At 39.0% G+C, this 15062-nt stretch overlaps 1 long non-coding RNA gene across 1 annotated transcript in view; it reads left to right on the top strand.

Annotated features, from left to right (window-relative positions):
* Positions 1 to 15062, top strand: part of LOC110332871 — a 43880-nt gene that overhangs the window by 8733 nt on the left and 20085 nt on the right. The window contains exons 3-4 of the long non-coding RNA XR_002381048.1: positions 1810 to 1950; positions 2200 to 2321. This is a non-coding gene — a long non-coding RNA (uncharacterized LOC110332871). The remainder of the gene's footprint in view (positions 1 to 1809; positions 1951 to 2199; positions 2322 to 15062) is intronic.

The raw sequence follows: 15062 nt of genomic DNA, 5'->3' as shown, positions 1-15062 counted from the left end.
GAAGAAGAAGAAGAAGAAGAAGAAGAAGAAGAAGAAGAAGAAGAAGAAGAAGAAGAAGAAGAAGAAGAAGAAGAAGAAGAAGAAGAGGGAAAAGAAGAAGAGGAAAAAGAAGAAGAGGGAAAAGAAGAAGAGAAAAAAGAAAAAAAGAACATGGCTGAGTCCTATGTTCATTTTAAGCCATTTATGAGGTGCTTTCTGCTTGCTCATCCTGTGGGGGCTGTGCATGATGACTGCACATGATGGGGACTGGGCTGCAGCAAGATCTCTGCTGCCCATTGTTTGCAATTGCTTGTCATCTTGTTTAGTTTAAACATGTCTCTCCAAATTTAGCACACTGCACCCTAATTCCCCAGTGAGGCCTTGACTAGATTTGGGGCTCAGTAGGAGGTGTTTTATTGCTGAGTCAAAGAAAGCACTCACAAGTAGATCAATGCCTTTCTTTTAAATTTTTTAATTATTCTTTATTATTTTTTAAACATTTTTTTTTGTGAATGTGTGTGTGTTGGTTTGCTAGAGCGACAGCACCCATGTAGTGATCAGAGTACAGATTCTTGAGTCTGCTCTCTTCTTCCACCTCCCCAGTGAGGCCATATGACACAAGAAAGGGAAAGCTTATAAATACGAAATTTAGTTATCTTTGTGAATTTTATCAAGTTCCTTTAAAAAAAAACCTAATCAATTAAATAAGCTATCTGTTGTTAACACATACCTGAGACAACATTCTACAGGAGAAATGAATTATTTAAGCTCATGGAACCTCAGGTTCCAAGGTTCAAACTCAGGTTGTCAAGTTTGTGGGGCAAGTGTCCTTCCCACTGAGCCATTTGCCAGCCAGTCAATGCCTTTCTTGTTATTTTGTCTTTTTTTTTTTTTTTTTTCCAGAGCTGAGAACTGAACCCAGGGCCTTGTGCTTGCTAGGCAAGCTTTCTACCACTGAGCTAAATCCCCAACCCCTTTTTGGTCTTTTTGTTATTTTGAGTCAATGCCTTTCTTGTGTGACTGGATTAGTGCTTGAACAGTGAGCAGTTCGAATTCTCCTTGAGTGAGACAGTGACTGCATGGCTGGGGAGGAAACAGATGTCACTCATGTCCAGTCTCTTCTGCACTCTGACACTTGCTCTTTGACCGCCATGTCAGGAAGCAGCCTGAAGCCTTCACCTGGGACTTCCAGCTGCTAGACCTGTGATCCTGAGAGGATTTCTGTCTGTTACAAGTTACCCAACCTTGAGTACTGTTTATTTATATATATATATATATATATATATATATATATATATATATATATATATATTACAGCAGAAAGTAGATCAAGACAGCCTTGCTAAACTCATTTTCCTCATTTGCAAAGAGGCTGTGTAAATATTCCATAAAATGATATAAATTAAAGTGTCTAGTACTAAGCACTTGGATTACTTGCTGTAATCCTTAATATCAGTATGTCCACTATTCTCGCAAGTGTTACAACAATCAGAATATACCATCTTTCTAGTTTCTTTTTTTTAATGTTCTTCCGTGGCTAATATTCTCCAAATATTATAAATTTATATGTTAAAAATGAAATATTTTAACGTTGGATGTTTTAAATAAAAATTGAGATTGTAATAATATGCTTGAAGTTTCTTCTTCTGCTTCTTCTTTTCTTCTTCTTCTTCTTCTTCTTCTTCTTCTTCTTCTTCTTCTTCTTCTTCTTCTTCTTCTTCTTCTTTTCTCTCTGTCTCTCTCTCTGTGTCTCTCTGTCTCTCTGTCTCTCCCTCTCTCTCTCCCTCTCTCTCTCCCCCTCTGTCTTTTTCTCTTTCTTTTTTCTTGCAGGTTTCACAAAAGAGAGCCTCTGGATATGTCCGTTTCCTACCATGGCAGAAATGATTATAGCTGCAACAAACCCTCAGCAATTTTAATAAACTACTGTGAGATCTGAATGAAATGTCAGAGCATCTGGCACTATTCAGTAAGGTCTGTTCTCACGTCCTGCCCACAGTGCTCAGTCTGCTTCTGAGCTTTCTGCATCATGAAGGCCTCATCACCACTGTACTTCTTCAAACAGTGAAGGAAGTGGTAGGTGCTCTAGAACCAGAAATATGCCATTGCACAGTCATCTTTGTGCATCTTCAGGACTCTCTTAATGCCATTAATGGTGGAGGACAGCAAGGAGTGTTCAAAATATTGAATATCCAAACAGTTTTGTGTACCATCTGCTTGCAGGTCTCTGGATAGAGGGCTCAATCCTCCTTTGTGTTGTTCAAGTACCTGCAGATGAGAGGTGCCAGTCTTTCCTTATATCAGACATAGATTTCTTCAGAGCTTCAAAACTGCTGAAATAACCTGTAAGTGAAGTTTGATTCTGAAGTGATTTTTTCCCCCCACATAATCTTGAAAATCATCACTTTGCACAAGGCTATTTGGTTCCAGTCTTAAAATAGTTTCTGAACTCCTAGAACTGTGAAGACTTAGGTGGCCAACGTACCAAAGTCTATGTCCTTAAGACTCTTAGAGCCAATGACACTGGACCTTTGAATAAAGCTCATAATAGAGTTTAAGATAATTTTTAATATATCACAATACATTATTATTGACTTAGGGTTTTACTGGTATGTACAGACATCATGATCAAAGGCAAGTCTTATAAATGACAACATTTAATTGGGGCTGACTTACAGGTTCAGTGGTTCAGTCCATTATCATCAAGGCAGGAACATGGCATCACCCAGGCAGGCATGGTGCCGGAGGAGCTGAGAGTTCTACATCTTCATCTGAAAGCCACTAGCAGAGTACTGGCTCCCAGGCAGCTAGGACAATGATATTAAAGTCCATACCTACAAGGCCACACCTATTCTAACAAGGCCATACCTCCTAACAGTATCATTCCCTGGGCTAAGCATATACAAACCATCACAATTATTATTTTTTTTTCTTGCTACTTAAATTTTCAGTTATTGTATATACTTTTCCTTATACTTGTCTTATAAAACCTATGCAAAATAAGTATTTTTTTCCATCACTGATTCATTATTGAGTCCTGTTAGGTACCAGACACAACCTAAGGATTGATCACTATTATCTCTAACTTAAGAGACAAAGAAAAGAATCTTAAACTAACTCATTTGCTTAAAGATGACAACTTATAAGTGCAGAAAGAGAATCAAGTCTAGGACAGTCTCCAAGGATATTTTTTGTTTTTGTTTTTTTGTAGGTGAGAGGAAGTAACTGCTGAGGTTGTGTGAGGTGAGTTCCTTATTAGCCAGCAAGTTTCCATGTGTAATTCAAGCTAAAGAGACATTTTATACAGTCTATGTGGAACTAAAACACAGGTATGTGAGGACCACAATTGCTTCCCTGGCCTGTGTTGTTGGTCCTTACAAATCATGTCCACTATGATAATTAATAGACTCTGCAACTCNNCCTCATTCTTTCTCTTCTTTGATGTGGACCAGTTAGGAATTCTTGTTGTCACCAGAGTGTTGGGCAAGCTCATCTTTGAAGACCCTTGTAAATGGTGCTGTGGATCCTGCACATTCTGGGGTAGAGACTGGATCTTCTTCTATAGGCAAGCCTTCTGATGCTTTGCTGTGTGACTCAATGTAAAACTTGTTTCCCCTAAGCTTCCATTCAGGACCAAATGACAATGATTTCTAGATCATATTCTATTTAGGTGGCCCTTCTTTTGGCTCTTGATTTGGATCCAAACTTGTGATTTGTAGAATGATTTTTGGAGCTTTTGCAGAATATATTTTATTTTCTGATTAACTTAAGGAAGAAAGTATAAAGTATAAAATATTTTGTTTAATATTTTCTAATGATTTTAATTCTAAAGTTACCATGCACTCGATGTGGAGGTATTATTTAATGACTTCCCTTTGTAGTTGATATCCATTCCACTATGCTTTTTCAGTAGGTAATTTATGCAAGGCTTAGTAAAATGGACTTACTGCTTAAGGCATGTTAAATGACATAGTAAAAATGTCCTTCAAACAGGGAACTTTACAAAAATCCCTTTTATGATTTAATGGGAGTTTCTCAAGTCTCTGCTTTTTTAATGTGCAAATGTACCAAGAATGGCTTGGGTAATGTGATTTACATCCAGTCCTTCCATTAGGAATCAAAGGAGTCTTTTATTTCTTTCTGAACTAGGTCACTACTCCTGAGAGTCTTAAAATTGTAAGAGAACAAATGAAAATGTAGTCTTCTTAAAGTGATGGAGCAGTATTAGAGTGGACCAGACAATATGGTGACAGACAGGATCTTCCTTGACTTGAATATATGGAATTTCAGCTAGTTTGACTGGTATCTGAAAGCTGCAGAAAAATCCATGTAGGGCCATTTAGCTGAGCTGTAAATTCACAGAAAGTGACTGTTTGGGTTTTTAAGTTATCTTTCAAGTAGAAATCGTCTTTCCAGTCTTTATAGCGAAGAGAAGACATGGGAGGTGAGGAAACACACCGAACACTTTGGTTTCAGCACCAGCACCTTCTGTCACGTTTCTGGGCCTCACCTCTGCTTCTACTTAAGCAATCCCTCCATCACTGCACAACCCAGGCCTGTGCAATGTGGGGCACGGATTTGTCCAAGCCAGCTTCATTCCTAAAAGAACAGTGCTCTTCTCACAATAATGTTCTGAGAATCTTAAAACTTGTTTGAACATGTTTTGTAAGTATCCGAGAGATAAACGACTGAGATTGAAGCTATAAACATTTGTCTTATAACCAAGGGTAACTACTTAATCTGTGATCAATTTTTTAATGTTGGAAATTCAAATACGAATACTTTCCTATTTAAAAGGAAGAGGTTTCTTTCAGACACAGACTTGAGCAAACGGAAATCTGCAAACAGAAAAACTTCAGAAAACATACTTTATTATAAAGGCATTAAACTTGTGTCTCTTAACCAAAGCTTTCCTTCTTGAAAAAAAAAACATTACTGAATGGATTTGAATTTAATTATCAGGGAGCTTTGTTTTATTTTTAATTGAGTGTTTGCTTGGTTTGTCTTTTATTTGTTTCACTTTTGGTTTTCCATTTTCTTTTTGAGACATGTTCTTATGCTATAGTCCAGGCAGGTCTGAAATTTATTATGTAGTCCAGAATGGCCTGGACCTCTTAACAATCCCCTGCTTTAATTTCCTGAGTGCTGAGATGACAGGCATCCAACCTTGTCCAGCATCCATTAGGGTTTAAATCCACAGGAAGATGCATTTGGGTGTAAGCAGCAGGAAGACAGCTGTGTAACATCAGGACCACCATCAGCTATAAGGATAAGTGGGAACTGCTCGTGAGGCAGTAGAAAGAACAGTGAGTCTCCTGCCTGACCTTGCAGTAGCCCCTCTCAAGACCTGCTTCTTCACTTCAGTTGCTTTTTTGTAGATCCTATTGGAAGCAGAATGAATATTCAAACTGCCTCCTGAGTTAACTAAAGAAATACATTGTGTCTAGGAAGGTTTGTTATATTTGCACCAAAGTGATGGTTTTGTACATGACATAGAAAGTGGTTTTTGGGAGTGAACAACTCTAGGGAAGACATAGGCCACTAAGCTAAAATTCATAAATATATAAATGAATGTTTAATGTATATCAGCTCTAGCATACTTTTTCTACACCCTACTCTTTCCTAACTACATAAAATCTATGGAAGAGAGGAAAATCAATAATAATTTTAGTTCCATATACAATATTCCAGAAAAGATGAGCATCCCCACATAAGTGAGAAAACATGTAGTCATGTGTAAAATATGATTTATCTTCATGTTTTTATTATGTCAAATGCAATTTGTATCTACAACTATGTATGTCGACACAGTTTTGTCTAGTGTGCATATATCCACATTGTCTTGTACCAACACCAGCTATTTTCAGTTCATTGGTTGATTGAGGTGGCTGGACTCTCTGAAGCGAGACTGTGCTTTCTCTAGTTCAGAAACTAAACTGATGCACAACTGTCTATCACTGGTTGGCTAACATCTGCTTTCAGAGGTAAAGCACTATCTCATAAATGTTATTTTTCCTAAAAGAATCTCTCTCCTTCCTACCCCTTCCATATCAGGCTGTTCTTTCTTGTTTATGCATTTTTTCCAGGCTCCCTTCCTGGCCATATTGCTATTTTTTCACTCTTAACAAAAAGATCAGTTCTCTCTCTCTCTCTCTCTCTCTCTCTCTCTCTCTCTCTCTCTCTCTCTCTGTGTGTGTGTGTGTATGTGTGTGTGTGTATGTGTGTGTGATGGTTTTTCTCTCATTCTGCTGAGAAATAAGCAGTGTTTCTGTCGGTAAAAGCAAAATTGCTCCATTTCCTGTTTTTCTTCCCTTCTTGGCCAAGCCATATTCAGTTGCATCATTCTCCTGTGTGCACAAACCAGTTTTAAGTTCTTCCATCTCCCAGACTGAAATCCTTGGAATACACATCACTAATTTGTACCTTGCCTTTGTTTGCCTCGTTGCCATTTTCAGAGGGTGCCTTCAGAAGATGCTTCTAATTCAGACATAGGTGTGTTTGATATGGAAGAAAGGCATTGTGTGATGTCAGCAGGCTAGCATTCCCACAGAGCAAATATGGAAGGATGTTCTTATTTTTTCTCTGAGCTAAATGCTCTACCCCCTCAGAAAGCCTTGACTCTGAGGGACCTTGAGTAAGAAATGCAATGGGTGCTGCTATATAACTATTCACTATAAATAGCTTTAGCTGCCTCTGAAAATGTACACTTCTTAGATAAGTCCTTTTGTCTTAACCTACTTCAAAATACAAGCAGTCTTTAACCAGTGCTAAATTTAGTCTCTTCCAATTCCAGTAAAAGAGACAGTTGTTCTCAACATGCTTATCTGCTTTATATTTTTGACACAAGTCCTTTTAATTTTGTCAAGATAATGAATATTTTAAAATAGTGATTAATAACACCTCATTACTCTATTTTTTTTTAGCACGCCCCTTCTAAACCTGTCCAGAGATCTGCTGTTCTTTTCACACTGTGAAAGGACATTTCTTTTTGTTCCTCTGTCAACCAAGGAGGCAGAGGTGCTCAGCAATGTGGTTTGTGTCTAGTTCATCCTCTAGTAACAGTTCAGACCTCTGGAGACCCAACTTCAGTTAAAGTGTCTTAAGATTTGTCATGGTCCACTTTCCACCACAGCCTTAAAACAGAAACTCAAAATAATAAGGAAAGAGCAACTATATCCAGGTAGAAGTCAGCATAGCTGGTAAGTAGCTTTCTTTCTTTCTTTCTTTCTTTCTTTCTTTCTTTCTTTCTTTCTTTCTTTCTTTCTTTCTTTCTTTCTTTCTTTCTTTCTTTCTCTTTCTTTCTTTCTTTCTTTCTTTCTTTCTTTCTTTCTTTTCTCTCTCTCTTTCTGTCTGTCTTTTTTTCTAAAATAAACTCTCCCTTTGTTTCAGTTTGTATATAAGTATGTGTATATGTATATTGTCATATGCATATGTTGGTGTGTGTGTGTGTGTGCATGTGTGTGTGTGTGTGTGTGTGTGTGTGTGTGTATGTGCATGTATCATGTAATGCTATCCTATGTAGATATGAACATAGATCTACTAACTCTGGACAGGGAACCAATAACAGGTTAAAGTATAGATACTAAGAACACCTCACTTAGTGAGCCAATGAGTTTTATTGGTTAAAATGGCCAACTTATTAGCAAGTTTATATAAAGTTATATGAGGAGCAGAAATGACTCAAAGGCAAGACCTCCCCAAAAGCCCACTAAGCATGGGTAGGAAGGGTTTTATGAAAGCTGGAAACCTGGAGCACAATGCACAGCATATGCAAACCTTAACAAGTTGGAGGGCAGGTGCCCTTTCCTGGTGGTTCAGTTGGTCTGAGCCTCTTCCTGGCAGCCTAGCAGGTTTTTGTGACTTCTAGAAAGATCAGCTACTCTCTGCTTCTTTCAGGCTGCTCATCTTGTCTTTGCTTTTTCCAGGGTTGCTTGGTCTGTGCTTCTCCCAAGCAGCTCAGCTGGTCTAGGAGTGTCTTCTAGCTGTCCCTTTAAGGAGGAGAGGATAAGTGAATGTGGTAAGTATAGGGATAGAATGATGTACCTCCCCTTAAAGCATCCTGTTGATGTTTTCCATGAAAACATCCTATATCTTAAAAAGTTACCCTCCAAAATGGGAAGTTTTAACTTTGGAGAAAATTGCTACACAACAGTATGCAGGCGTGTTCCTGTGTTCTAGAGGTGAACCTCTGGTATCATTTGTCAGGACCCCACTACTAAAGTTTTGTGAGACTGGGTCTTGAACTGTTCTGTGGCTTCCCATTTATATTTGTGTGTGATTTTATATGTTTTTTATTTTCTAGATATTCTTTTTTCCTGGTGACTATTACATCTGGAAGTATAGGATTTCATACATTAGACCTAGAAACCTAAGAATATTTTTTTAGTATGATGCTTTAAATAATAATAATTTAAATAGATGAATGAATGGTGGTGAAACTAATTTCTTGGGAGAAAGATGGAAATGTCACTTAATAATAGAATACAAATTTGTATTTCAATGTATCTATATATCTTAAACATTATATTAGAAGCAATGAATATGGTACATAGGTGACATAAAAAATTGGGACAAAAGCTTTGTGCAAATGTTAGGTAGATAACATAAAGATTATGGGAAAGAATTTTCATCTTTCTATGAGAACCTTTGTTAGATCCTTCTTTAGTGGTATTGACATCTCTGTATTCTTACTCAAATGTTAGATGAGTGTTTTTCATAAATATGTATTGCCATGAAATTTCAATCTCTCTTTACTCAACATTTTGGTTTCTCATACACATATTGTTTTGAATACTTTACCTCTCTTTAGTTTATTCTCTTTTAAATTAGTCCCTCGAATATGTTCCATTTTCTGTACCTTAACATATTTCCCGTTCTTTTCTCTTCAGCTCAAACCTGCTAGACAGAAACTTAATCACAGATTTCATTCCTACTTTCTTTCTAGCAAAATTACACTACTTTTTTTTTCTTGGTTATAAAAAAATAAGCCATTCTATTTTTATAGAAATGGTTTTTTCTCTTTCTTCCTAAAAACTTATTTTTTAAAAGCCAGACAGCATATGAAGAATCTTAGAAACCTAAAATAAAGATACATAATTTTTAAGAGCTTCCTGAATAATATTTATTTTTACAATACAAAGTACTAGATAAAATAAGTCTTTCTGCTTAAAGACAATGGGTGAACTACTTTCTGTGTTGTTTGATTGTGAATGTGATGGAAACAAATATCTAAAGCAATGAAGAAGGAAACAAAGTCTATGGATCAGAATCTACTTTTAGTTGTCAAATCTTATAAACTGAAATGGACAGTTTTACAGGCTTCTGAAAAGATCCAAAAGGATGTATTGAAAGTCAGGGTAGGGGGATATGAGCAAGTCAATGTCTTAGTTTCCCACAAGACACTATTGTAAAGAGAAACTAGAAATTACCTTGTGATTATTTGATAAGACATGTATGTTCATGGCACTGGTGAGTCACTATATGTATGAACACATATTTAAGCCTCCCAACAAATTTTCAGGTCTTAGTTACTTTTCTAGTGCTATGATAAGACACTATGACCAATAAATTGTTTAATTTGAGCTTATCGTTTCAGAGGGTTGAGTCTATGCTGGTGGAGCCAAAGCATGGTGGAGCCAAAGTATGGAGGAAAAGCTAAGATGTTGGACCTTAATCACAATTAGTTAGTTAGTTAGTTAGAGAGAGAGAGAGAGAGAGAGAGAGAGAGAGAGAGAGAGAGAGAGAGAGAGAAATTAGAATGACTCGAGTCTTTTGAAAACTCCAAGCTCACTCTAAGGCCACACCTGCTAGTACTTCTCAAACAGTTCTAAGTATTCAAGTATATGGGCCTATAGGGACCATTCTCATTTTAAACAAACAAACAAAACAAACAACAAAAAGAAAAAAACCAAAAAACCCCAAGTGCACACACACACACACACACACACACACACACACACACACCACATTCTACTCTCTGGCCCCTATAGGCTTGTGGCCATGTCTAAATGCAAAATGTAACTAGTCCAACTTCAAATGTCCCATGGTTTTTCACAGTCCTAATAATAGACTTTAAAAGCCCAAATTCCAAAGTCTCTTCTGGAACTCAAGGGGAAATCTCTTAGTTGTAACCTCCTGTAAAAGAGCAGAACATATGACACACTTCCAACATATATTAACACAGAATATTCATTACCATTCTAAACGAGAGGAAAAGGAGAAGAGTGAGGAAACACTGGACCAAGGCAAGACTGAAACCCAGCACTACAAACTCTGAATCCTGTAGCTTTATGTCGGATAGCAGACGTCTTGGATTGGCTCTTCTCTTCCAGGTTTGCAAAAGTAAGATTACTTCTTTCTTTTGGGTTGGGTCTACTCTGTGTGAACCTTTCCTTTAAGGTGTCTCATGGCTCTTCTCTTCCAAGTTTGCAAAAGTAAGATTACTTCTTTCTTTTGGGTTGGGTCTACTCTGTGTGAACCTTTCCTTTAAGGTGTCTCATGGCTCTGACATCTATAACATCTTGAAGTCTCCAATATAATAGACTTTACTTTCTAACCTTCATACAGTGGCCTCTCAGGGTTTACATGTAGGACTGCCCTGCCACTATTTTGGCCTCACTATTCCTAACCTTGAAGAAATATTCTCCAATTTGTTTCCTTGTATATACTTCACAACCCTACAACCGTAACCATGTGGATTGGATAGCACTGCCAGGGCCCTGATTATTTGGGATGGAGCCCTGCCCCCTTGAGTCACATTTGGCTTCCATTGTCTTTACTTTTTAGGAGCAGAAATTTTCTTAGGCCTTTCCTTTGTAAATTTTGGAAACTTAGCTGTGTGGATTCTTTCCATGGGGGTACCTCCAGTTTATTTCATTTCAGAACCTGCTTTTGTATAATCTTCTCATCTCTTTCAGCACAAGTTGTAGATACACCATGAAATGTCCTGGCACAACTCTTTTAAGTCCTAGTTTCTATTCCTTGCTGCAGATGGCCTTCCCCAAAATATGATGGAGTTCAGGGCTTCAAACCCTTTGCTTTTTAGTAATTATTTACTCATGTTGAGCCAGTGATCCTCTATGTAGCCCTGTCTGTCCTAGAACTTGCTATGTAGGCCAGATTGGTGTCAAGCTCACAGAGATCTTCCTTGCTCTGCCTAAAAGCACTCAGATGATTTTGAATAAGTGTACTTTATCTTGAGAAATCCTCCACTAACACAGGTACCATCTTGGTCAGGATTTTATTGGTGTGAAGAGATGCCATGACCACAGCAACTTTTATAAAGGAAAGCATTTAACTAGGGCTGAGCTACAGTTCAGAGAATTGCTCCATTATCCTGAGAAGCATGGTAATATGCAGGATGACATGGAGCTAGAAAGCCATGAGATCAATGGAGTTGGTCTGGAGCAAGAGTGAAGTTGAGACATGTCCAAACCCTGAAAATATCATCCTGAGACTGACTGGAACTGTACTGCTTCCTTCCTGGGCGGGGCCTGCATATCCTTGTGCATGTAAACCTTAAAAGTTCCACCTCTACCACCCTTGTGGTGGTCAGGGTACCTCATGGCCAGATTACAGGTTAAACTTCCTTTCTCCTTGTAAAGGCACATTCAGCAAGCACACGAATTCTTCTTCAGTCAAATGAAGCATTCTACGCACTTCAGCCTTAGCCAATAATGTACACTCGCCATGAAAAACCCAACCCATTCCCTAAAGTTTATATAGCCTTCTCCCCAGTAAAGAGAACAGTTTTATTGAAAACTGTTTCCTGAGAAGTCTGCCCTCCACCCCCCATATTCATGCATCCTGCTGGACCTGTCTGTAACAGTACATTGTTAAACTGCTCTGAGCTTTTGGTATGTGAGCAAGTCCCACCACCCGCCAGAGTTATGTGGCTTCAAGAATGAAAAGACACACACAAACACACACACACACACACACACACACACTCACTCACACACACACACACACACACACCCTTTATATTTAGATATGCCTTGATTAGCTCAATGGTTGGGCCACTCCTGAACCTCCATGTGGCTAACACACTTCCTTCCTATATTCCTGAGTTAATATTGCTAAGTGTGTGTTTCATTGCTGCTACCCCAGACCCAATGGGGGAATGGACCCTGGGACCACTTATTCTGATTCTTACATGTCAGCTGGTCCTCAAGTTTGATCGCTCTGCTTCCCTGTCATGGCAATTCTGCCCCTTCTCCCTCTGCATTCTCTTGCTCTGGAATCCAAAAAGTTTCGCCTCTGTCACCCTATCCAGATACTGGCTGCTGGCTCTTTATTGCCTGTATATCCAAGGGGAAAAGCAGATGAAGAGGGGTAGAGGGGAAGATGGTAGGCAGATATGGTATTGAAGAATTAGGAGAGAGTTCAACATCTGAATAGGTAAGCAACAGGAACAGAGCAAGCCACTGGGCCTAGCTTGAGCTTCTGAAACCACAAATCCCACTCACAATGACACATTTCCTCCAACAAGGCCACAGCTACTCCAACAAGGCCACCTTTCTAAGTCCTGCCAAGTGGTGCTGTTGCATAATAACCAAACATCCAAATATATGAACCTATGAGGGCTATTCATATTCAAACCACCACAGGCACATTGCCAGGGATAATATCATGACAGTTACTGTTTTCCCTTGGGGTTTTATTTTATTTTATTTTTCTTGGTCTGAGCACTCTTTCTCCTCTACTGTCTAAGAAGAAGGAACTGAGGAAAATCCCTCACTTGGACTTTCAGCGTTGGGAAGAGAAGTATATATAGCTGTAGTTCTATCAGTGAGATGGTTATTTGTGTATAAAACCACCATGAACATTCCAAGCAGCACACTTTAGCTAACTCGTATCCTGAGTGTGGGTATGGTACGGTTTGGTGTTGTTCATGTTGAAAGGTTTTGGTTAATGCTGCCTTTAGCAACTGTACAGGTGAAGTTACATTCTATCCAGTGTCTGTGACACCCTCCATAGGTATCTGTCTTCAGCCTCTGTATTCAGTGATGATGTCACTCCTAGGTGACAAGGACGCTCCATCCATCTGTTGCCTTGGCAACTACCACACATTCCCAGCATACACTTCACCTGTGTGCGGCTTCATCTGTGCACTGTGGTACACTCGCGATTACGTCACGGCCAGAATAAAAGGCAGAGACTCCAAACCCCTTGCCCCTTCCCCTTCATCTTCTCCCCCCTTCTTCCTCTTCTCTTCCCTGACCCCTCCCCAATAAACCTCTTCTTATGGAGCTGAGCTGCGATCTGTCCAGATACCGGCCCTCCTTCTAACACAACAGTAACAGGAGCCATCCTGTCTAGCGAAAAGTTGGCAATGTATCCACAAAGAAGAGTTCTCTTCAAGGACACAGAGCCTTGTGAGTTGAAGGGAGGCAAAGAAAGTTTTGAAGCATGTGACAGATACTAGTGCGTCCTGCTGCATTACCCTAGTCTCTGGCCTCTGCTGCACCCCAACAGCTATTCTGTTTCTACTGCAGCCAAATGCTTACAAAGAAGCGGTGCTGTGGGGAGACCTGCTCACTGTGGCCGTGCAGCTCCTGTAGTAGGTTTTATGGTTAGGCATTTCCATCAATGAAATGTTTTGACAAACAATCCCGGTAGGTGTGAAGGAAATTTTTAGCACAATTGAGACCACAGGAGGCAGATTCAACTCTTCACTAAATTTGCCTTAAGGAATTTGCAATTGAGCTTCCTAGGTGAGGGGAAATTGTTTACATGGGGAGCAAAGGACCAGCTTAACAATGCGCGCTCCTCAGGAGGCTTGAGTACCAACACTTCTGGAAAAGGAATGCACCCTGGCTCTCATTGCTTTAGAGATGCCAGCTTCCATAAGATTCCTCCATCATTCAAAAGCGATTGACTAACTAGACCCACTCTCCTCTGCTGATGTCCGTTAATTACCTACGATTAATTGTCTATCTTTAGGAAATCATGAAATACTCTAAGTTACTGTAATTTGGCACTTACCTCTTACAGTCTTTTTTGCAAGGAGAAAAGGGCCATTTACAGTGAACTTTCAGCTTCCTTTGGTGGCTCTTCCCTTGTGTACCTTTGAGAGCTACCTCCAAAGACCTGAGAAAACATCCCCAACTCTTTCTCACTTAAACAAAAATGCCCTTGTTTTTTATTTCAAATTTCATATATTTGACTTGTAAGAGTGTGCTCGTTATGTAGAAGAGAGGATGCTGTGAGAAGATTCCATAGTAAGTCATATTTATATTAATTAAGTTTAATTAATTTTGTAGCTTAAAAGCAAGTTGTCCTTTATTTGAAGTTTTATCTTCATTCCACTGCACACATGATTAGTACAATCACAGGAACCCCCTCTGCTTGAAAACAAACAGAACAAATACTATGAGGCAACACATACCTTGTACATTTAAATATTTTATTTTATTATTAATATTAGAGTTTCCCCTTTCCCTCCTCCCCGTTCATCCACACCCCACTTTCCATCTATGTCCACCAGCTTCCTGTCTCTCATTAGAAAACAAACAGACTTCTCAGGGATAATAGTGAAATGAAATAAAATATAATAAGACAAAACAAAAACTAAATATTGGAACAGTACAATACAAACATACAAAAGGAAAAGACCCCAGAAAGAAGGCACAAGGAATGAAAAAGGCACAAGAGAGAGATATAGACACAGAGATTTCCTTGCTGTTCTCTCAGGAATCTCATAAAAACAAAACTGGAAGCCATAGTATATAACCAATGAGTCTATAAGGTCAAAAAGTGAGGGAAAAAAATCATTAAAATAGGAAAGAGGGAGAGAGAGACACACAGAGAGACATACACAGGGACAGAGAGACATAGAGAGAGACATTGAGAGAGAGACAGAAACATAGAGACACACACACAGAGAGACAGAGAGACATAGAGAGAGAAACATTGAGAGACAGAGAGACACACACAGAGACAGAGAGAGACAGAGAGACATAGAGAGAGAAACATTGAGAGAGAGAGACAGAGAGACACACTCACACACACAGAGACAGAGAGAGACAGAGAGACATAGAGAGAGAAACACTGAGAGAGAGACAGAGACACACAGAGAGAGACAG

Source organism: Mus pahari, chromosome 15 (genome assembly GCF_900095145.1).
Source record: "Mus pahari chromosome 15, PAHARI_EIJ_v1.1, whole genome shotgun sequence".
NCBI lineage: Eukaryota > Metazoa > Chordata > Mammalia > Rodentia > Muridae > Mus > Mus pahari.
This window is presented reverse-complemented; position numbering and strand designations above follow the sequence as displayed.